We start from the raw sequence: 22,452 nt of genomic DNA, 5'->3' as shown, positions 1-22,452 counted from the left end.
AACCGCCCCTGGTGTGTGCGGTTCGATGCGACGCACGTTGGAAAGTGCAACGTGCAACGGACCGCGTTGCTTTATTCGCGACACTAAGTGTGTCGTCATATCTTAACTGCCCCCGTGGCCCCGCCGCACCAACAGGGACACGCTTATTTATCGTCGACACTGGCGTCAACGAACAACGAAGACGACTACCAGCATCGGAGGAGGAAGGCGATCGCGTGCACCGAATATTTTTAGGTGTCGTGTCTACAACGTTTTCTGGCTATTAGCGAGACGGAAGGGGTGAGTTTCCTTGGGTTGTCGAATGGAGAAAGTATCGGTTCGGGGCTGGTTTCTCGGATATGTCAAACGGAGTCAAAAGCATCCACTGAAATTGAAAATTGAGAATTCTGCGGTCCTGGCACGAGGCATTAGAATATTGCAAGATCTTTGGAATTGGGGAAAATGATCGCAAGTATTGGCAAGGGAGAGAGAGAGAATTGTGAAATTAAAAGTTACAGAGTTTAAAGTAAAAGATATTTTGGAATATTCTTGTTGAAATGAACGAAATAAGATTCAGAAAACGGACGCTATTCTGCTCCAGTATAGAATCTTTCTAATCTCAAGAATCAACCTCGGAATGAAAAGTGGGACGTTAAGAAATTGTTGGAAAATAAATAAATCGTGGAATCTAAATAAATATAGATCTTAAAGACGAACTTAGCGCAAAATAATTAATCATCGGTCAATAATTATTCTACATCTGCAACGTTTATATCTAGAAATGTCAAATACAACTTCTTCTATTTTTCCTCGTCGGATTAAACAGAAAATCGATCGATACAAAGAAAGATAGAAAATGACCCACATTAATAATCCTTATGCAATATCAGGTCAACAACCCTACGTGATAGTAAATATAAATATAATAATAATATAATACGTCATGAAGCAACTAAAATTCACCAAAGCTGGTAGATATATTTTAAGCAGACGTTTTTTATTGCATGTGTCCGCCGTGCCATTAACAGGTCATAGTCGCAGTGGAATTTCATGAGTAGCAGTTGCGCCAGAGAAAACCAGCTAAACACGCGCGCGACAACCTATGAAGGTTTGATCTACTCGGACGTTTACGAGCATCGTGAAACCGGCCGGGCAATTACTTCACAAGTTCTCCAGTGGCAAATTCGAATGTGACGATTTCGGTGTTATGAAAACCGCTCTATGTCCCGACCAGTTTGATAAAACGACCATGCTTCCCAGTGGCTGTTTCGCTCGCGACTATCGATCTTCGTTTTTGAAGACATACAAGTTTATTTTACATTGGTTCCGACTGGTATTTTCGGTTCTCCTCTTTTTTTTTTGCCCTACTGTTCATCCGCCATTTTTATTAGCTATTTCAGCGTCGATGGGATAGCTCCAATTTCGTCGTTTTCAAGGGATAATTTCCCCTCGAAACAGCTTCGAGCTGCAAACACACTCGTTCCATTGTGTACGACGATATATAACGCTACGTTATCTCAACACGCACGAGATATTACATAATAGTATTATATTAGGTATTATACGATGTAACATAAAGAACACGGTTTGCAATTTTAATTAACAGTTAACATTTTATTCATAACGCCGTATGAAGCCGCGGCGTAACAGTATACGTTAGCAGTTACGTACAGGTAGTTAGAACGTGTGCCGCGGCACGTAAAAAAAATGCACATCGTCGGCCACTTTCGACATAAAATTTAACATTTCGAATAACGTTCCTTTAGTAGGGAAAAATCGGAAAAGCCGACTCGTAAATGTCGTACGAGCAGTGTTATTTCACTGCAGTCGCTGCGTATTTAGCGCGAGCACCGCGAGTTCTGGGTCATTTGTTTCGCCGCGTTAACAGACTTCGCTCTTAAGAAGTAGCTTCTATTCGAGTAACGTAAATAGCAGCTACAAACAAACTAGCAACAAATAACAAAAATAATAGGTTTCTATAAATAATTTCAACCTTTGTTTTATTCTATCTGGCTACATTACGATACTTTATTAGTTAGCTTCATTTTCGACAAATAAAAGAAAACCAAAGCGAGAGACTCTAGTCTCTTCAAAGTCTAACTAAAAATACCTATTAAACTGTCTTAAACGTTTTACTTTATCTATCATATTACAAATATGTTCTTACATAAATATGAAAGAGCTGGTTGTAGGTTATTTGTCTCCTAGTAAAAGAGCTAAGAAACACTATTATACGTTTAAAAGAAGATTTCAATCTATTAGAGTCTGCGTTCGCGAGATTCTTCATTTAGATTCAACTATTTAACGTACATCAAATGGTACCACAAAATAACCGAAATCTTCCCGGAAACCGAACACACCGCATCGTGAAGCTTTATGCTAAGAGGCAATGATCAATTAGCAACACCCTTTGGTCGTGGGTTCGCGAGACAAAATACGGGACCCGAAAAAAGATCATAATTTCCCTTCATTGGAACGATAAATATAAACAGCCGGTCTGGCAGGGCTTGCATTATTCCCCGCTTAAGCGCGCTTTAAATCAGCCCGGTTGTCTCCGTAACTCTCGGAAACGCGGCCGAGCCGTCACCTTCGTCTCGAAGATCGCCGCTGAGAGATCAGCGGCCATGAATCTCTTCGACGAATCGAGGACGTCACGCGGAGGAGCCCGCGAACCGTGCACGCGGAAAAAATAGCGAGCTGAATACTTGCCAAAAGTGCTACCGGCGATGCGCCTACTGCGGGCGGAATGCATTCCTCTTCTTCGTGGACAAGCGTTTCAACGCGCTGCTCTGTTGACTTAACCCTCGAATTTTTATGTTCCGTTGTCGTTGCTGTTTCGTGAGTCGTTGTGGAATATTATTATTATTATTATTATTACTTATTTATGTACGAGTGACGTCTTTTGATACGAAAAGAATAATCAAATGAAGAAATAATTGCGATTGGTAATAATAAAGAGCCATAAATGGTGCCATTTTTAACGTTTCTCTTAAATATAGCAATCGATTCGCAGAAGAAGTGTAATCTATGGACGAGTTAATTGGCATGTTTGCACAGGCGATTAATGCAACTACTGGAGGCAATTGGGGTTGCATAGGGATGCGTGGAAAACTGCTAAAATCCTGAAACACCTGAATGAAGCAGTAAGCTTAACAGAATGAAGAATTTCTGACAGAATATTGAGAAATAGAAAAATTAATTTTGGCCTGGGTAAATATTTCTGATGTTGCAGGATATTATATATTTTTAACCCTTTGAAGACATGCGATAACATCTTGCAAGGTACAATATGTTCTTTTGTAGTACTACGTGCTTATCTAGTATTTATTACTTTTATATGTTACATTATATTTATATACATCATAAACGCAATACCTTCTCGAATATTCGTTATTTTGAACAAAATTTGAGGAGACAGTCCATACGTTTGTTTCTTATTCACCGCACCATTCATTTCGGTTCTTATTGCGCGAAATATTGATCGAATCGACCCTTTCTTCTTCAAAGTAAAAATCATTCATAATTCAATACTTTCTATCGATCTAACTTGTGAGCCAATACAAAGATTCCGTGAATTATTTCAATAACGATATCAATGTAATGACAGTCTTTGTTTTTGTTAAACATCCACAGCTGTTGCATCTTCGTGTTCAAAAAAGAATATTATATCGCTGTAATAATTAATTTTTAAAATCCTGGTTGCAGCGAATGTTTCAATAGCCGACTAGAAGTACACGTAAAAGGAATACAAAAGCAGGAATTTATATAGCGAGCCCCAGTACGGAATCAAAGGGTGGGAATTAATTGGTCGACATATTCCGACATCGACCGACCGCGAAGAAGCGGACGAAGTAGCGAAAAACCACGGTGACTAGGCTGCTATTCTGAGCAACCGGGCAGAGACCGTTTCTCGGCTTCTTTTTCCCCAGTTTCCGTCTCCCGATTCGTTCCTGCTCGCGAAAAGACGGATCGGTTCTCTAAATAAAATGACTCGGTTATTCATCGGCGCATTTGTACGCGTCAAGGTCGGCCTCGCTTTTCTTTTCGTGCTTCTTTGTGCTCGCAGGGTTAATTGGTCAGAATTATTCGGACGGTCGAAAGCCGCACCCCGTGCCGACGTTTATTCCCGCTGGAGAAAGTGAGACGTTTACGCCCGGCGAAACTGTGGCACGACTTCCTGTAAAATGGTAGAAAGTCTGCTGGGAAATTCGTAGCTTGCTGGTAATAAACTATATGGTATCTTTGTTGCGATAAGAATTTCGCGCGGTTCGCTTGTATATTTGCTTGCAGTACTTGGGATGGCAAAAAGAACGAAAAGTTTAAAACGTGCAAGGTAAATGGAAATATATAGGAAATATCGAAATCAAGAAAAATATTTTATCGTGGTTGTGGTTAAAAGTTTTAGAAGACGAGGCTATTAACAGCATTTTGGTAGATTTAGAGTTTATGTGGAACTAGATGGAAAACGGATTTGACGCATTATTGAAATGGTTTTACATGCCAACAGTGATTCAATCGCTTAATGCCTTTGAAGATCTGTAATATTGTTATAAAATATTATTTACCGTTTGTTACGCGCAGTGTGCCATTTCACTAAACTTTGCGTAACATTAACAGTGAACTTATTAAAACAAAAGCTTGCAAATCACTTGCGAAATTTGTATCGCAACATTAAATACGTAAATTATTTGTAACGTTAGATAATAATTCTTAAAAAATTTAATAATTTTCCAATGACTTTTTAAGATTTCTTGCTTTCTCGTACGTGTCTTACATGTTTGCTTGTTTTGCGTTTATTGTCCTATGAATTTACATAAGTATCGACTTATTCATTATGTTTCCTTGAATTTATAATCGTCCAATAATGTCCTGTTTCTGCAAGACATTCTACGTACGTGTATATCAAATCTAAGCAGATTCACGACTAGTGTATCACGGTCGCACAGTTCGATCGTTGGACGCGTAACGTGTCGACGAGGAGCTGTGTCACAGAGGGCCGGAAGTCTCGAGATATTTGCGATTCCTGTGTCGCGTTCCGGGCTGCCGTACCGATCGGCCACCTGTCCACAGGAAATGCGGCGTTAACGGAGCCGTAATTGCTCGGGTGGACCGCGGCCTTCCAAACAAACGAGCCTAATTGACTCGGAAATAAACCCGGGGGTTGAGAAGTCAGGTCGCGGCCACGCGTGTCCGCTCGCATAGCGAAGATTTTGACTTATGCCAAAGCGAACCCGTCTTTGTGTCGGAAACACCGATCTCGTTTAATGCGTCCCTCACCGCCACTGCCAACTTTGCCGCACTAACCCGGCTTATTTTCATGGCGTGCCATCGTCTTAATATAGACTTGCGAGTGCTATCAGATTCGGCCTGAGACACATCCACCGCTCTTTCTCTGTTCGCGCGTTCGATGGAACCAACCGAATGCCTGAGAAAGGGAAAACTTTTTGCGAGCGAAATGAATTATAGGTGTTTGAGAGTGATATGTTTTGTAGTATATCTCGATCGATATTTGGCTTTGTTTAATGGCTTTTGTGGAGTGAAATGTTAGATATAGTAAGGGTGGTATGGATGGTAGGGTTGTATGCGAAACAAGCAGAATGAGATTCTTTCTGACGAAGCTTCTTTTTTAAGGAAATCGGATTTGAAACGCAATTTAGCTTAATGTCCTGGTCATGGTAATATTCGCGTATACGATATTGAATGGTAGCATAAGTGGCTCGGTTATAATAGTAGATTAAATTAGTATATCTTCTCAAATAAAATTTCATTTCCTCTCTATGTGTGAAAAAGAAGAATCTTGGTCAAGCATGGAAAATAATTGCGGTCTCGTTTTACAGAAAAATAAAAGATGATAATCGCTGCAGACACGCTGCTTGCTCTTAATACAATGTTATAGCGAGCGTGTGATAAGAAAACAAAATAACATTTAAAAGATATAAATACGAATTTTTTTTACATAATTCCTAAAATATGTATTAATTGCCTTTTTTTAATTCGAATAACCATCGATAGTAGGAATGTTTAATTTTATTTTAAATTCGTTAAATCTACAATCAATTCGTAAGTATGATTCTGTAAATATTGCTAGAAATTCGTAACAAAAACTGCAATTTACCCTGGTCTCCAATATTCATATGCGGAGCGTAAGTTCCCCGAACAATTTAGCAGTTCACACGCCCCCAAGGTTTCTTTGAGGAGGCGAAAAGAGTTCGGGCGGCGTGTCCGTCCCGGTTTGCCTGTCCCCCGTTAATGAAGCTCGTTCGAAGCGCGACAGACGCGAGACAGGAGGAAGGAATCCGCGACAATTTTGACGAGGGCTGAAGCTTCAAAATGACTGATCGTCTCGCGGGCAGCGTGTGAGTTCCCCGGACACACCCACCTTGTCTTCGTTCGCGGCACCGTTGCACGCGAATACACACTAAATATACGTCCCGTAAATATAGACGATGTATTTACAACAGGAACACGGCCCGCGATATGCCGATATTAAGCGTTCGCGTTGGAAAAATCGCCGGTTCTGGCCACCAACGTCGAGCTGCCTAATTTTCCAATGCCACTGTAACACGTGAACGTGTCTAAATCGCGTTGCTCTTTCAAAGACTCGTTAGAACGTGTAGCAACCACGAGAATTACAGTGATTGGTCTAACAGTTCCCTGAACATGATATATTAAGCTTGGTCTCTAATTTCTTGGGAAATTATTGGAATTTAGTTCTATTTATTAGAATTGGTTATTTTTACGTTTTATCGATACTTGGTTTTTGTAAGAAAACCAACTTAATTTAGTTCGTAACTATTAGATACTGTAATAAACATTTTCAAGTCGTCCGTGATATTTATAGCGATTTTGTATTATAGAAGAAACTAGAAACTGTAAATTAGAAGCTTTCTTATTTAAGTTTCATATTTTTGCTCAAGTTTCACTGACAAAACGTATTGAAATTTTAAATTAGATAAGAGATGATTACCTAATTAATAGAAATGTATAGTTATTTGATAATTACAGTCACAGTCATTTATTTCTGTGGATGACTAATAGAGTTCGATGAAGAAAGAATCAATAATAATATGATCGAAAAATTAAGTTCTACGTAAAAGGACGAATAGAATTACCGAATGAATCGGCACGATGATTCACGATAGCATTAATTTATTTCCACATTGGCAATTTCCACGAATCGGCTTTTGATCTGCGAATATGGTTCGGCAGCACGCGTACGTAGAAGGTAAAAGACCTCTGAAGGTTCGCGTCGTTTGAGTTTTGCTCGTAAATGTCATTTCAACTAGTCTCGAGTAGCTTATAATATGAATTAAAGACTCGCCGTGTGATACCCATCAGTTTCGTGTCTCTGCTCCTATTGAACGAAGATTGAGAAGCTCTTCTGGTGCCATTAAACGGCCAGTACACTTTGGAAAATTTATTATCGACCCAGTGGATTTTTTCTGTGAAACGACGACGATTCCTTGTCTCGCACGTTTTCAATAATTTTCGTTTAATTTAAGCTGAAAGTAATGGTAGCATGAAATAGAAAATAATTTCGGACTTGCAAAATTTATTTGACTCTAAATCAAATCTTCGCGAGAAAGAACAGATTGCTCAAAAGAAAATAAGCTTTCTAAAAAGTCGATTCGATTATAGAACTTCGTATTAATCGTGAAATGACAAAATGGTGAATTAAATTATGAAAACGAGGGACAGATGTGGGTTAAATGACTTTCTATTTACAAGATTCTATTATTATTTTATTATACGCTTATACAGCGAAAATTTTCACGATTAATGATATCCGTCTTTATAACACATTCTCTGTTAACTGATCCACTTTCAGCAGAAGTGAACTTCTGGGTATTCTTCTTTGATTACCGGACCAATTTCACTTTCGAGATACCGGGAATCATAATTTCCCCTGTCTAGACAGTAATCCTGGTTCGTTTTAAGACTCTGACGAAAAGCCAGGAAGAGGAAAGCTAAAAAATCTTCTATTTAAAGGATCTTACATCGTTAGATTTATCATTTCCTGCACAATGTTACACGACACTATATAATACGAAGACGATAAACGAAAGAACGAGTCACATTTTCAATCTCTTGTAGAAGTGTAATTTCCAGAATTTAGTATGTCGTTATTCAATTCTACACATATATTGGTACTATATCTAATCTATTTTAGCACTAGAACTACCCGCCGATCAAATTGACTGGTTTTACAATTTTATTTTAAAATTCCTACTTCATGTTACATTTTTTCCACAATGATGTAATGATTTTCGCAACGATAACTAAAAGAATGATATAATGCATTTTATTTTGTTTTTTATGTATTCAAATTCAAAATAATTTTGTATTAAGGCTATATACACGAACAGCAGTCAAAATGACTGCTACTTGTCAAAGCGTAAAACGGTCCTGCAATCTGTTTATCGATTCGCAATTAACCAGTTTCCTCGTTTTGTATAACTTCTCACACGTTTTTAACATTTTTACCGCGTATCATTCAATATGATGATATCAGGAAAATTCCGGATTGATCGCTAGATGTTAACACGAGAAATATCATACCAGTCAAAATGACTGGTTCTACAATGTTATAAATGTGTCAACCCTCGTTTAGGGATCATGGTCCCAGATGGATACCCTCGTTTAGGGATCATGGTAGATGTTAACACGAGAAATATCATACCAGTCAAAATGACTGGTTCTACAATGTTATAAATGTGTCAACCCTCGTTTAGGGATCATGGTCCCAGATGGATTAATAATACCAAAGATGTACTACATAACATGGAATTCCTTCTATAAGAAAGTAATAAATCAATAAATAGAAAAAATATTCTATTGTTACGTATTTTTTCCACTCATTTTCGCTGGTTTTGATAGAAATAGCTTCGTATTAACCATCGGTAGATCTAGTGTTAATTATAGAATTGAATATGTGTCTGTCATTTTCCTGAACGTCCAGAGATATTAACAAAAATGAACCTGTGATCTTCGTACGTAAAAAGTAAAATTAAAAAAGGCATGCAACAGTTACGACCACGACTTTATATTTTTGTAAGTGGTTCGTTTGAAGATTCTGATTGAAGAATCTCACCGAAGGATTTTATAATTTCCTATGCGAATATTGCGTGTTATTAATACGTTGAAACGTACATTGTGAAATAATACAGCAAGAAGGATAATTACACGTAGCACCTAATACCTTTGCGAGCAGGTGGCGGGGGATTCGCTGACAAATCCAAAGTTACAAAGTAAGAGTAGAAATGCAGCCGGGGCCAATAACTCAGTGGCCCCGAGGTCGCGTCTTAAAACTCGCGCTTGCCTTATTTCGGACGATCGCTGTAAAGTGGCATAACTGCTTGACCGCATAAATAACGCGCAAAGCCGCGGTGAAATGTGGCGGCGATTACTCGCGTCCATCGCCGGCATAGATCCCGCAATTTTTCCCCGGCTCTTTATCCCCGAAATTAGGGGCCGCGAGCAGCGCGACCTGTCGCGGGATTTAGGTTCGTTTGCGCGCCGATTCCAACCGATAACTCCTCGCCAAGCAGAGAGAAACGAGCCGTGTCATTATACCGGCCGAAGAAAAAGTCAGATTTCGGGAGAACGAAAATAAACGTCTCGCTGTCCGATCGAACGTGCACCCGCGTCTCGCCAATTTTTTCGTATATGCGAGTTGCGAAGTGAAATGGAAAATATTGGAACAAGTGCGGCGAAAATATTGGCGCCTTGATGACTCTCCTTTCCTTTGGTGAACGCTTTAAATAAAATACGCTGCTCGAGACGAGAACACTGGCCGATTAGAGAATCCATTTCTATTACGGTCACAAGCAAATGAATCACAGGTGAAACCGATTAACTGTACATTTTACTATTTTCTTAATTTCATCACTAGACTGCGGAATTTTATGCGCTTATGGGAAATTTAAAGGTGCAAAAATCCACAGAATTCACGTAATAGTCAAAGATGTGTAAAATATCCAAAATACGGTACTCGTTATAATATTTATTCCACATTTTTAATCGTATTTATAAAGATATGAATTTTCATAAATATCCGTCATCTGTCTATTACACAAGCTTACATTTAGTATTTAATTCTTGAGAAACAAATGACTAACTTCCGTAGGTTCATTAGTCGCGAGGGGATGACATAGATAACGATAGATCCTAAGGCAAAGTTACAAGACTGTGCGACATAACTTGTCTGTACTTTCCAATTTACGAAATTGATCGATGTGTCTTCCGAATGACTTAAATAGAAATTCTTGCGGTACGTTCACCGTGTGCAAAGTTCTAGAAACGTCTGACTGTGACTGCTTTTTGTACTTAATCAATATCTCGAGTACCTGTAAAGACAACCATCTTGACTTCCTGCCACAATACACAATGTCTGTTCGATATTCTATACTGTGGCTGTCAAATACTCGTAAGCCTATGTTCGGTAGTTACTTTACAGTGGATGCGTGTTCTAAGAGGCTATTCCGCGTAATGAAACATCTCAACATTTTATTACATATACAGCGACAGACGAAAGAAAGTTTATAACATAAGAGGTAGAAAAAGACACCGTAATTTCACAAAAAGGATTTACATTTAATAAGAGCGATGAATAGATGTACCTAACATATACCACAGAATTTCACGGATTTCAAACTTTCTCCTATCCGCTACTGTGTATGAACGCTTTGACGTGTTCGGAACACACATCTCCTTGAACCATAGCCTAACGATACTCATAACGAATCCGCGCTGAAGGTAGATTTAGAAGAACAATGGAAACTTTCCGGGAAATCTGCAGCGTTTGAACCGAGTTCAGTGACGAACGTCACATATTGCTCAGAGTCTGGTGTCTAAAACGAAGACGTGTAGCTAGCGAGCGCGCCGGTGTCAGCAATTGAAAATTTGTCAGCGGCACAATTCGCGTTAAACCGCGAAGCAGCTCGTTGCAGGGGCGACGAAAGAGAGAGGAGGCCAGAGACAGAGCAAAGAGCGGTTCGCCACGCTAGCAGCGCCACTAAATTAGCTTAATGCGATGCATTTGATTAGATCGCTGCCGGAGCTCGTAGGAGGAAATACCGAAGGGTGGAGGGAGAGGGGGAGGAGAGGAGAGAGTTAGGGCGTGAAAGAGAGACAGAGACAGAGAGACAGAGAAAGAGAGAGAACGAGGGACGATTTGCTCTTTCAGTCTGCGCGGGGTGGCCAGCATCGTTTCATGGAATTGATTAGATTCAGTTATTAATATTCCTCTATCCCTCACTTCATTTCCGGCCCCGATTAACTCGGCGCTAACAGCGTGACGACGAGCAGAGACCACGCTACCTACCAACGAGAACCTCTTTTGCAACCTCCTCGCCCCTCTACGGGGCCGCAGCTTCTTTTTCCGACGCTACACCCACGCGTTCACCTTCTCTTGGGTCAGAACGGCGTTCGTTGACTTCCGATTGTAACACGATTAGTCATTTTTCCATCTTAGACATTCATCGATCGCTGATTCGTAGAAAGTAAACGCGTTTGGTACTGGCTGATTTGGTGGTTTTATGTAATTTCGATGATTACCAATCCTTAGATCCTCCAATTTTGCGGAAGTGTGATTAGAAGGTAAATTTTGAAAAAGAGGATTTGTTGGTTCTGTGTAATTTTTGGGTCTTATAAGTTTGTGCAAATGTAATTAGATAATTCTTGGAGCCTTTTAGGTTCTATGTTCTATGTTTAGGATGTCTGACTAAAATTTGATACTTTTGATTTTGTATAAATATGGGGTCGGAAATGAATATTACCATGCACATAGATGAACAGTTTGAATGTTCGGAGTTATTTTACTTATTGTTGGTATCCTATTGCGAATTTCCTTTAATGCGAGATTTTTTCGCTTTCGTAATCTTCGTTCGGTAATTCTCGTAAATAACCCAAAAATCGTAGACCAAGTTTCCTTTTCAAAATCAAATCATTGAATTTTAATTGGACCACGCGAACAATATATACCACATATACATGCGTATATAATTTTATTGTAAGAAATAGAAGCGTTTCATATTTTACAATACGCATATTGCTCATCTGTTTGGTGCGTTACAGATGAGAATAATTGTAACGAACTGATTCCCGTTATTTCGTCCAATTTCGCAAAGTCTTATGCACGTTTTTGAAACAGGAAATAATTAGTTATTAACAGAAGATCGCCTGATAATTGGTGTTTACCAAGTTTCTCAATATATTAGGCGTTATAGCGTTTGAATTGATGTTAATGTCTTCATTTAATACAGCCACCGAAGCTTTCTCCTTAAAGGAAGCTCGTAAAACGCGTTTCATGATCATTCACCATCAATCACGGCACAAATAGGCTGAACTATTGTTAAAAATTTAATGAGCGAGTCTATAAAATCTCAAGAAGCGAGGCGTGCTATGATCGCAAGACACATGGAAATTAGTAGAAATTCAACCAAAATTATTAGAAATCCAAACCTAGTCTTCTTCGTGGTTTTTCTAAATATTGATCTTCCTAAAAATTATACACTTTCCTTTGAATTCGCATACGACTTATCAAAGCGTCGCTTTTAGAAGTATTAGGGTTAAAAAATAACACAGGATCGAATACGATTAATTCGTAATTCCTCGTAGAAATTTTCTGATTTTCAACGGTGTATTCTTAGGAATTTGAACGATTTTCCGTATAAAATATAAGTGGAAGCTCTTTTTCCTGCTCTACATTATCTGCGCGTCATCTCATTCTAATCTCTTTGGCACGAGTTTCGTGCTTTTCTCGTGAATAGTTTTAGCGTGAAATGCTGAAAACGCGAGCACAGAGAGCTCTTCATGGTACGTAATGAAAGGATCAACGTTGAAAGCCACGATTCTATGCGTTTTACAAGCGATCGTTCGATTTCCAGGCAACCGATACCGCCCGTCAAAGCAATCACCGGCAAGAAATCGCTCGAAAAGCTGGTGCTGGCTGTACGAGGAAAATGAAGAGACGCGGCCAAAGCAAACAGCACGCTGACTCTCGGCGAACCGCCGCGGTTGACGTTGTAATACGGTAAACGTTTTATTGGAACGGGATACAGCGGTAGTGCGTCAAAGCGACGATGTACTTAACCGATTGTGTTTGTTTGAATTTTGCGGCCGAACGCTGCTCAGGAATTGAGTGGTAATTTGAAGTAGCGGAGGGAAAACGACGTAAGTACAGCTGCTGGCGACGATGAAAGGGAGAATGTGTTTAGACGCGAACGAGATGACGTGGCTCCTTGAAAATGGAGTCTCCGCTTTCTCGATCGGTCAGCAAATTTTCCAAACGTTTTCACGAATTTGCAAATCTCTATCTTCTTACGATATGTATTACCTCGTTTCATATAAAGTGTCGTTTCTTTGAACTTTGAATTGCACAGTATAATAGTATCTATTAAGTTTTGTCCCATTATTAATTATCGACTTATGAAGGAGAAGGAGATTTGCTATAAATCACGTATATTCAATGTTGAAAATATATTTGTTGTAACAAATTATTAGATCTTTAGAATTTAGTTTCACTATTTTACAATTTCTGCATCTATTTCATTGTACGATATCGCAGTTTTTCTTGAGCTTTCAAATTTTTCATCGTTCGATCTTTTATCAATTAATTTCTTCCTTCTCCACGTTTGCTATTTTAGTTTCGCACACTATTACTACTTTTTAATCATTCGTTGTACACGTAATTGATTTCGCAGTTCTTTTTTGTTCCTCGACATTTTTGTACGTTACGATTTCTTTATTCGGTAATTGGCGTTGAAATTTTACATATCTGCGTTTTTCATAATTAATTGAGCATGATCGTCTTTTACACTGAGCTCTAGAAACTCAAGTTTGACGTATGCGCGCGCGAACGTTTCATCGCTTTTATCGCTGTTTTTTATTATCAGTTAAAAGAGCCAGCTTATTCGATTACTCCACTTGACTATTCCACCTTGTCTTATTACGCTGTTACTTGGAACTGCTAGATCTATCTGCGCTTTACTTCGGGATTACTCGGCTGAAAACTAGAATAGTTCTATCACGGATAATATCCATTAACAGTTACGTTACGAGCCGCGAAGCATCGTTCTACGACGCTCTCGCTACAATTAATTATCAACAACATGCACGCCTCTAAATCTCGACGATTCCGCCACCAATTCCTGGCTGCTTCTCTTAACTCTTTCTATAACACGACTGCTCGTAATGTCTCGCGAATAAACTGTACGTTCTGTGGATACTGTACATGTTCAGTACTGTAACACTGGTCGACAGACGTCATGAATAAATGCCAACATTTAATCCTATATATCGTACGTTCGAAAATTTCCTATTAAGATCGAGGATCTTTCTAATTTTTCATCTCTCAAAGTTTCTCGCGGTTTTTATTTCAACGAGTCCGGTAGATTTATAGTTGCTAATTATCGGACTAATTCTCGTACCGAGAAATTTCGAAATTTATAAGTTGTCGGATCATTAATTTCCAGCTATTTTGATATCGTTTATTTTGAAATTTCCCAACTTTCGCATTCTGTTATTTATTGAATTTGCAAGTGAATGTTACGCGTGTGCGTCTGTTGTATGTTACGCGCTTATTTCTGTTATTTCGTGAAGTTTCATCGCGATAACTATGAAGGTAAATTGATACGTATATGACAATGATATCAAATATTTAAAAAAAGAGTTAATTAAGATTTAAAAGTTTCCTTATCTTCGTCATCAGTATCGTACAGAAATATTCTAATGCCGGAGAAGTCTTCATCGATTGATAACTCTTCTCTTATATAACAAAATTATTATTTCGAAGATTCTTCCCCCTTTGTTTTAATTTCCTACAGTTTCAACTTATATAATATTGTCCGAAAAGTGTCTTTCTTTCGCAAACGTGTTTTTTTTACAACCGTGTACCTTCATACAAACGTGAAACCAAGTCTGTGAAATGTCGCGGCGTTTATCTCAACAGAAAAAAATGGATCATACGTAATTCGACAAAATAATACAAAACAAAAAACGTTGTGCGTCTATTATTTGCTCATAAAACGAAAGAAACTTTTCGGACAACCCAATACGAGGATTCTACCAATTCCTAGATCTGTGTTCTATCTGTGTCATGCTGCCACAATTTCCAAACTATTCAGTACGAAAACCATGTTCGTAAAATACACGTTAGTCACTATAAGTTTCATCCGAAACTCGTTTCCGTGACAAACGTTAGAAACGATACAGCGAAACGACGTTTCTCCATCGAGGCATCGGTTACGGTCCGTTTGTACGTGAAGAATCGCGCAACAACCCCCTTCTCGTGCATGGCGGAAGCAGTGTAACCGCACTTTCCCGTGCGTCGCAAGATCAGCCTCATTGCGTCTGATCTTCTCGAGGCCAGCGCTAAACAGTGCGCGTCGACGTTTGCTCGCCGCGTTGAAAATCGTTTCCTCGCGAGCCCGGAAAACCATGGACGGCGATGGGCTGGCAGAAAAGACAGAATAAAGAAAGCAGAAGAAAAAAAAAAGAAGAAATAAAAAGGAGAAAAGAGGAGGAACGGGTGAAGATCGCGGCCGATCCATTCAAAGAGAACGCGCGGCTTTCCGAGGCAAAAGGCTGAGCTCGCCGAAGCAACAACGTCGGTAGCAGCGAACGAAGAAACAGATCTCGCGGTGGAGACGAACAAAAAGGCAAACGCGGCGTACAGCGAGCCGCGTGTATCGCACATGCTTCTCTTTCCTTCCGTTCTCTTCTGCCTCTCGTTCTTCTCTTCGTCGGCGTCGCCCGAGAGCCCTAAGAACGGCCGCCGAACGATTCAATCTACTGCCGATTGTAAAAATAAACGGGACCCGCGTTTTTTCCCTGCACTTCGATCTCAGAAGAGGGCTGGCTTCTTTCTATTTCCGGCCGCCGCGCTGCGGAAAGCCGATTTCCAGAAACGCGCCAGTACGTTGCACCGTCTTTTCATTCTCTTCTCTTTTTCTCTCGCGGACCAGCGCGTCTGGCGAGGGAGTCGACAGGTGCATTGATCTGTGCGAAACGCGCCATATTGGACACAGAGTTTGCGAATTCCGACTGTTAAACCTTCTGACTTCCACTGCTGCAATTACAACGCAATTATGGAAACTTTTGCTGTTCTACGAGTTTTATAAAATGGAGTATTTGTAATAGATAGTTTTATGTGTCGTAGAATCTTCACACAAAGGTGTACGCTTAAGTTTTGCAGTAGGAAAATTATGCAAGCGCGACGACATTGCCGAGTCGTGACATATTCTTGTAGAATGATTTTTGTTATTAAATAGTGACTATTGCTATTCTTGTCTGACAATGTCGATAGTACCTGTAAGCATTCAGTGTATTTGCTTGAATTGTTCTCTTACATTTTCCAGTCTTGGCGGATAACATAAACGAACCTGTACTAAGCTTCGTTTGGAAACTTTCGAATAATCGTAGCGTTATGATTGGCAAGCGATTACTTTTCCTTCAATTTTCCTCAGAATGCATTTTCTATTCACCATTTACGTCAAAGAGACGTAAAAAGTGGCTGACGAAAGACTAGTAAAAACAACGAACGATATCTGTTTTACGTAATATGGGTATCTAAGACGTTAAGTACAAATTACAAATTCATTAGTAAGCAGTTATTTAATGAAACGGTGAGTCACGTGATGTTAGCTAGTAACAAGAACGCCACGATGACGGTGATTCAGAGAATGATGTAAAAGAAAAATACTGAAAACATTCGCTATAAGTAATCGAAAGCGATAAATCATTCCCTATAAATATACACATACGCAACTTTTTTCCCTCATCCCTTCATCCAAAATTCGAAAAATTAAAACAGATTCGGTGTTTCTTGTTTCACGGAAGAAAAAAAAAAAAGACGAAGAAAAGGATAAACGCCGGGGGCTGATTTTAGAAGCGGCGATTAATCGCGGCTCGAAGCAAGGAAACATCAGACAAGATTCGCCTGGCCGTTTCTGCCTGGCTCGTCGCTCTCGGTACGAACAAATCTCGGTGCACGATACAAATTTGCGATACGGCGATGTACGAACCGAAATCACTCGACGCGGAACGAAGAGCGGAGCAGAAAAGCGGAGCACGCAGGCTCGCGAGCAACGTTGCATAATCGTGGCCACAAATTATCCGTGTTTTTGCACGCGAACTATATACACATTATGTGTGTATAGATATACTGGGTGTCGTATAGCTAGTACAGGTTCCTCCTATAGGAAAAGATAAGTCGACTGGATGGAATACGATCTTTTTATACAAGTCTGTTTTTTTTTTTTAGAAAATTCACTTTGAATGTTTGCCTGATAAATTAATTACGTGATAATTTAATGGAATTGACTGAAAACTGGTAAGATCTGTAAGTATTTGTGTTTGTGTATTGGATATTAGACAACATGGAATGAGATAAAACATTATTGAAAATATTTTTCATTCATAAAATAACATTTATCACTCGTGAATGTTCAGAGATTATGTTTTATCGGCTGTTAGGTGTCCATTAACCATACGCTGGAGATAAATATAAATAGAGATATCGATCTACAGCAAGACCAATTAACGTGAGACATAGTGCAATAATTAAGTGCAGAATAAATTTTCAAGATTTATTTTTAATATAGATGAAATAAATTGAAATAAATTTTAAATTATAAAATAAATTCTCCCAAAAAACCAAGCTCTTTGTAAAAACATTTTCTTTCATATTTTCAATTTAGTTTTGATACCACCAATTATAGAGCACCCTGTATGCACATATGCAATACAAACAAGATTGCTTGCTTACGCGCGATTTTGTTGGAATGAAGAAAAAAATCAAGATAGAAAATAGAGTAAAAGGACTCGTGTAATTATTAACAAATAAATTGTGGTAAACATGCAAGATCCACGGATCCTTGATTCACGTAAACGAACCAGAGGCTAAGAGACGCCTTACAAACCTTCCCCTTCGCGCCCATTAAGAACAATTGCTGATTAATTTTAATGCGGCGCACTATCGTTACGTGATATTAATTCGTGTGTGCTGTTTTTCGATTTGGTTTGCTCGTAATTAATTGCAAACAGATAAGTGTAATTGCTCTCCGTATTTTATAAAAGAATACCGACGTTTTAATGGTCGCCGTCGACGGAAAACTTAATTCCTTCCTGGTTAGGAATAATGATAAATTTGTGATCCTCCAAGGAAGTTAACATCACGGAATTGAACGGAACGTAAGTTACCGTGAACGCACGGATTGAACTGTTTCTACATATTCTTATTTCTCCGAACTCGTCCCACGTTTCTTTTTTTTCGTTTTCACTTCCTCCCACTGTATTCCTTAAATTGCTTTACGAGTACTTCTTGAAATTTCCAATTTCCTCCTTAATATTTGCCGATATAGTTGCACAGTGATAATAAAGCATTAATTGAGGTCCAACTAAATTCATAATTTAATCTTTTACCACCAATTATGTATTGTATAATACTTCACGCATGACGAGTTCAGGAAGCAAATTTTGAAAATGGAAAATTTCCTCCTATCGTAAACCAGAAATTAATCTTCAAGTGTAACGATAAGCATCGCTCTAGCACATTGTCGATACATATTAGCACGTAACGATACATACAAATAAGCTGCCATGAATAATTTAAACTAGAAATGAAAAGTGTAAAAGATACCGAACTAAGGATTTCGAAATCCGTCTATCGGAACGATAAAAGAAAATAATGAAACTTGATTTTTCTTTTATGATCATGTACAATTAACGCTTTGAACAATTGCGCAAGGCATATTTGCGACTGATTTCTATAGAAATACTTGGTATTTATACTGTCTCCGCGTCTCTTCTTCCACTGTACGACGATTGCAAAACAGAGATGATATGAAAATCGCGACACAATTGTCATCGAAAGGATTAAAGAGCATAATTTACACAATATAGTATACGATGCGAAACTGGCGAAACTGATCTTTAAAATTTCGTTTGCATGGCCAAAATTAGAAAGTTGGTCGGTGGGGAGGATCGGGAAGCTCGGTCGTTCCTCGACGAGTCGCGCGAAAGCGTCGCGCGAGAGCGAAGAAAGGGGAACGTCCGATCGTTCGGTGAACGATAAACCGATCGTACCGCGGCAGGCCGTGGACCTACAGAGATACATTCGGCTGCTCGTTTAACGTGCTCATAAAAATTCTTTCGTTCGGCCACCGTGGCGAGGAAGACCGGGAGCGAACGGATTTCGAGGCTCCTAAAGCCAGGCCGGCCAAGTAAATATACCCGCGACCCTCAACGTGGCCCTAGGCCACAAATTAAACTATAAATACACGGTGAACCAACCGAACGAACCAAACCAAGTTCAGGAAGCCGCGATCCAAACGATCGAGAGCGATCGCCTCGATTTTTCGTGGTCGATCGCCAGGATGTCTCGAAGCGTGAACGTTTGCTTGGATATTTACGTGGTGGATAGGCACTGAAACACTTTGGATCGTTTTACATATGGAAATCCGAGAATCATAGTGGTGAAAAGTTAAGGTTTTGAAAATTTGGATTTAATCACGTACCTCAACCGTTAAAAGTATCATTCCTCTAGTTTCGTAATTAATTCACAGCATAATTAATTTAGTGCGCTGCGGCTAAAACTTCGAATCACTTCGAATATGCTTGCATATTCAACCCTTCGATTTCCATAGACACCTATAGTACGGAAACTTCGAAATGGATGAATAAGTTAGTTACCAATGTTTAGCAAAACTCTCAAGGAATTCTTTACTACGTCGATATCAAAGTTGCGTGAATTTTCTATAACATTGAAATGAGAATTTTAAGAAACTTTTTTTTTTTTTTTTTTTTTTAGTAATCGTGGTTAACTGTTTAGCAGAATACTTAATAGGAATCAATTTTATTTGACAGAATTATTAACACTCTGTGCGGAAAATCTTACTTGGCCCATGAAAGACTCAGTGTGCGGATTTCGACGTTAACAAAGAAGAATTAGCTTTGATTTTAATATAATTACCATATAATGTAATATAAAATGTAAGTAAAGTGATGCAACAAGATACAAAAGTGAGATGCGAGTGACAAGTTCGTTTCCCGGTTAACAACTGAAAAAGTTGCGTGTTGAAATTAAAAATAACTTTCTGGTCTAGTAATTGTTACATTTTTATCATTCGAATTTATCCTGTCTCATTCCTGTTTCTCCTTCTTCGAATTTAAGATTGGTTTTGATAGATGTATATAAATGGTCTCATTGAAGAAACCTAATGTTTCTTCTCGCATAGTATCGCAATGATTGTTGTTGATTACTTGCTAATGTGTTTATTACTACATACGCAGAGTGCAAATCGGGGAATAAATTTAGATAAATGAAAAAGAAACGTCGGATAAATACTTATATGTTGCTACACTTTCCAAGGTGTTGCACGTGTTGTATGAATTATTTAACGTCTATGGCGCGCATGAAACGTATAGAACGAGGTTAAAGTTATTCAAAGAAAACCAGATACTTTTCAACGAATGTAAAAATTGTCTTTAATTCGTTGCAATTTAATTGCTAGCTTGATCCTTTCAGTACAAGATATATGTTTGTATAGAGATCATCTTTTATTCCGATGTACTGATACATCATCGTAAAAATCATTAACTATAGGATCGACATTAACGATAAGAGTGAAAGTGCAACTTAAAAAGTGATAATTCACGGTCTGAAAAGAACTAACTAATAAACCAAATAGTTGAAAGAACAAAAACCGAAGTCTAACGAATACAGAAAAATTAATAAAAACCTTACAGATACTAATATCATCGAAACACTGGGTTCTCCGAAAAGTTTCTTTCGTTTCATAAGATGAATTAATAGATGAACAACAATTTCTATTTTATATCATTTTATTGAATTATGTATAATCAATTTCGTTATATTTCTATTATTATGTCTGTGCATAATTCAATAAACTAATATAAAACAAAAATATTGTGCGTCTATTATTTCCTTATAAAACGGCAGAAACTTTTCAACCTAACAACCTAATACTATAAAGCATCAGTGTCGTATACAAGAATTCGGTGAACTTAAAAATATCAGAGAAAGTGTCCAAGATAAAAGTTGAAAAGTAGCATCGCCAATACTTTGCCCCCACGGAACAGAAGTTATCGAACCTCGTGTTTTAAATGCGAAACACGAACTTCGATATTCGCGACGTTCAAACTAATTTCCTCTATTTACGAATCCATCGCGTTTCGGAATTCGCTTGAGCAGAGCTGCAATATGCAAAGACAAAGGGACAAAAGAAAAAGGAAGACGAAGATGGAAACGCGAGTTCGCGTATCCGCATGAATCTGGCGCGCGCAAAGCGCATCGTTGTGCGGTTCTGCGCGTCTGGTTTCGCGCGCGTAGAAACGAGACAAAGTAAAAAGTTGGTAATCCGATTTTCGCGACAGGTCGATCTCACGCGTGGTTTGCCGAACGGCACCCGTGCTCGCCTCGAAACGGCGTAAATCAGAGGTTTATGGTCACGGCAGAGAAGTCAAAGGAGGCTTTGCCCGTCGCTTCGACCGTCACACATTTTACCGAAATCGTCGCGGCGCGCGGTGCCGCGCGATATATGCCGTCCACGCGGTCCGCGTCAATCGTTCACCGGGAAATTACACGCGCTGAATCATCCGCCGTGTATACTATCTTCCTCCGTACAGTCATCTACGTTGGCTCACGAAGGTATTTGACCACATTAATATTGGTAACTTTTATGTTCATATCGTATATGTTATACGCATGAAACATTTAGAAATTTCATTACCACTTTCATAAAACACGACTGTCATGATTATATTGGTCAGAATTGATAACAAGCTGAAAATGTATATAGAAATTACAAGATGTTTCTTGAAAAAGTAGATCGACTGAAAAATTTGTATACGGCATGAACAGCTACATTTTACATACAGTAAATGTTCAAGATATGATTCATGAACATATGACAAGTTCAAATATTTCTGACTTCTGTAAAGTATATACTTGTACTAAATATCTTGCAATTTCTATATCTATATATTTTTACTTCGATTTCAAGTTTTAGTATAACCATAATAGTGGAATCTCGTAACAGAGTTAATGGAATTTCGAAATGTTTCGTATAACATACATAGTACATATACATGAAAGGTGTCTAAAAGTATTTTTCAAAGTTTTCAAGCAGAACTTTAAAGGCTTGTCTTCTACGATTAACAGAGTACGAAGTTGAAACTTCTCGATCTGTAGATTCAAAGCTTTAACACTACAACTGCCACATCAGTCAAATTGACTGATTTTACAATTTTATCTTAAAATTCCTACTTCGTGTTATATTCTTTTTCCACGATGATGTAATGGCATTCGCAACGATAACTAAAAGAATTTTACATTGTTTTTATGTATTCAAACTGAAAATAATTTTATATTAAGGCTACTTATACCAATACCAGTTACAATGACTGGTTCTTGTCAAAGTGTAAAAGGGTTCTGCAATCTGTTTATCAAAC

General features: G+C 38.6%; 1 long non-coding RNA gene across 2 annotated transcripts in view; it reads left to right on the top strand.

The window, feature by feature from the left end:
* Positions 1-22,452, top strand: part of LOC105682180 — a 127,822-nt gene that overhangs the window by 94,559 nt on the left and 10,811 nt on the right. Inside the window, exon 2 of one of the 2 annotated variants that reach the window (XR_004460898.1) lies at positions 12,867-13,152. The exons of the other annotated variant lie outside the window; for it this stretch is intronic. This is a non-coding gene — a long non-coding RNA (uncharacterized LOC105682180). The remainder of the gene's footprint in view (positions 1-12,866; positions 13,153-22,452) is intronic. 2 annotated transcript variants of the gene reach the window in all.

Source organism: Bombus impatiens, unplaced genomic scaffold, assembly GCF_000188095.3.
Source record: "Bombus impatiens unplaced genomic scaffold, BIMP_2.2 scf_0102, whole genome shotgun sequence".
Lineage (NCBI taxonomy): Eukaryota > Metazoa > Arthropoda > Insecta > Hymenoptera > Apidae > Bombus > Bombus impatiens.
The sequence above is the reverse complement of the archived record's forward strand: the minus strand, read 5'-3'. Positions and strand labels throughout refer to the sequence as shown.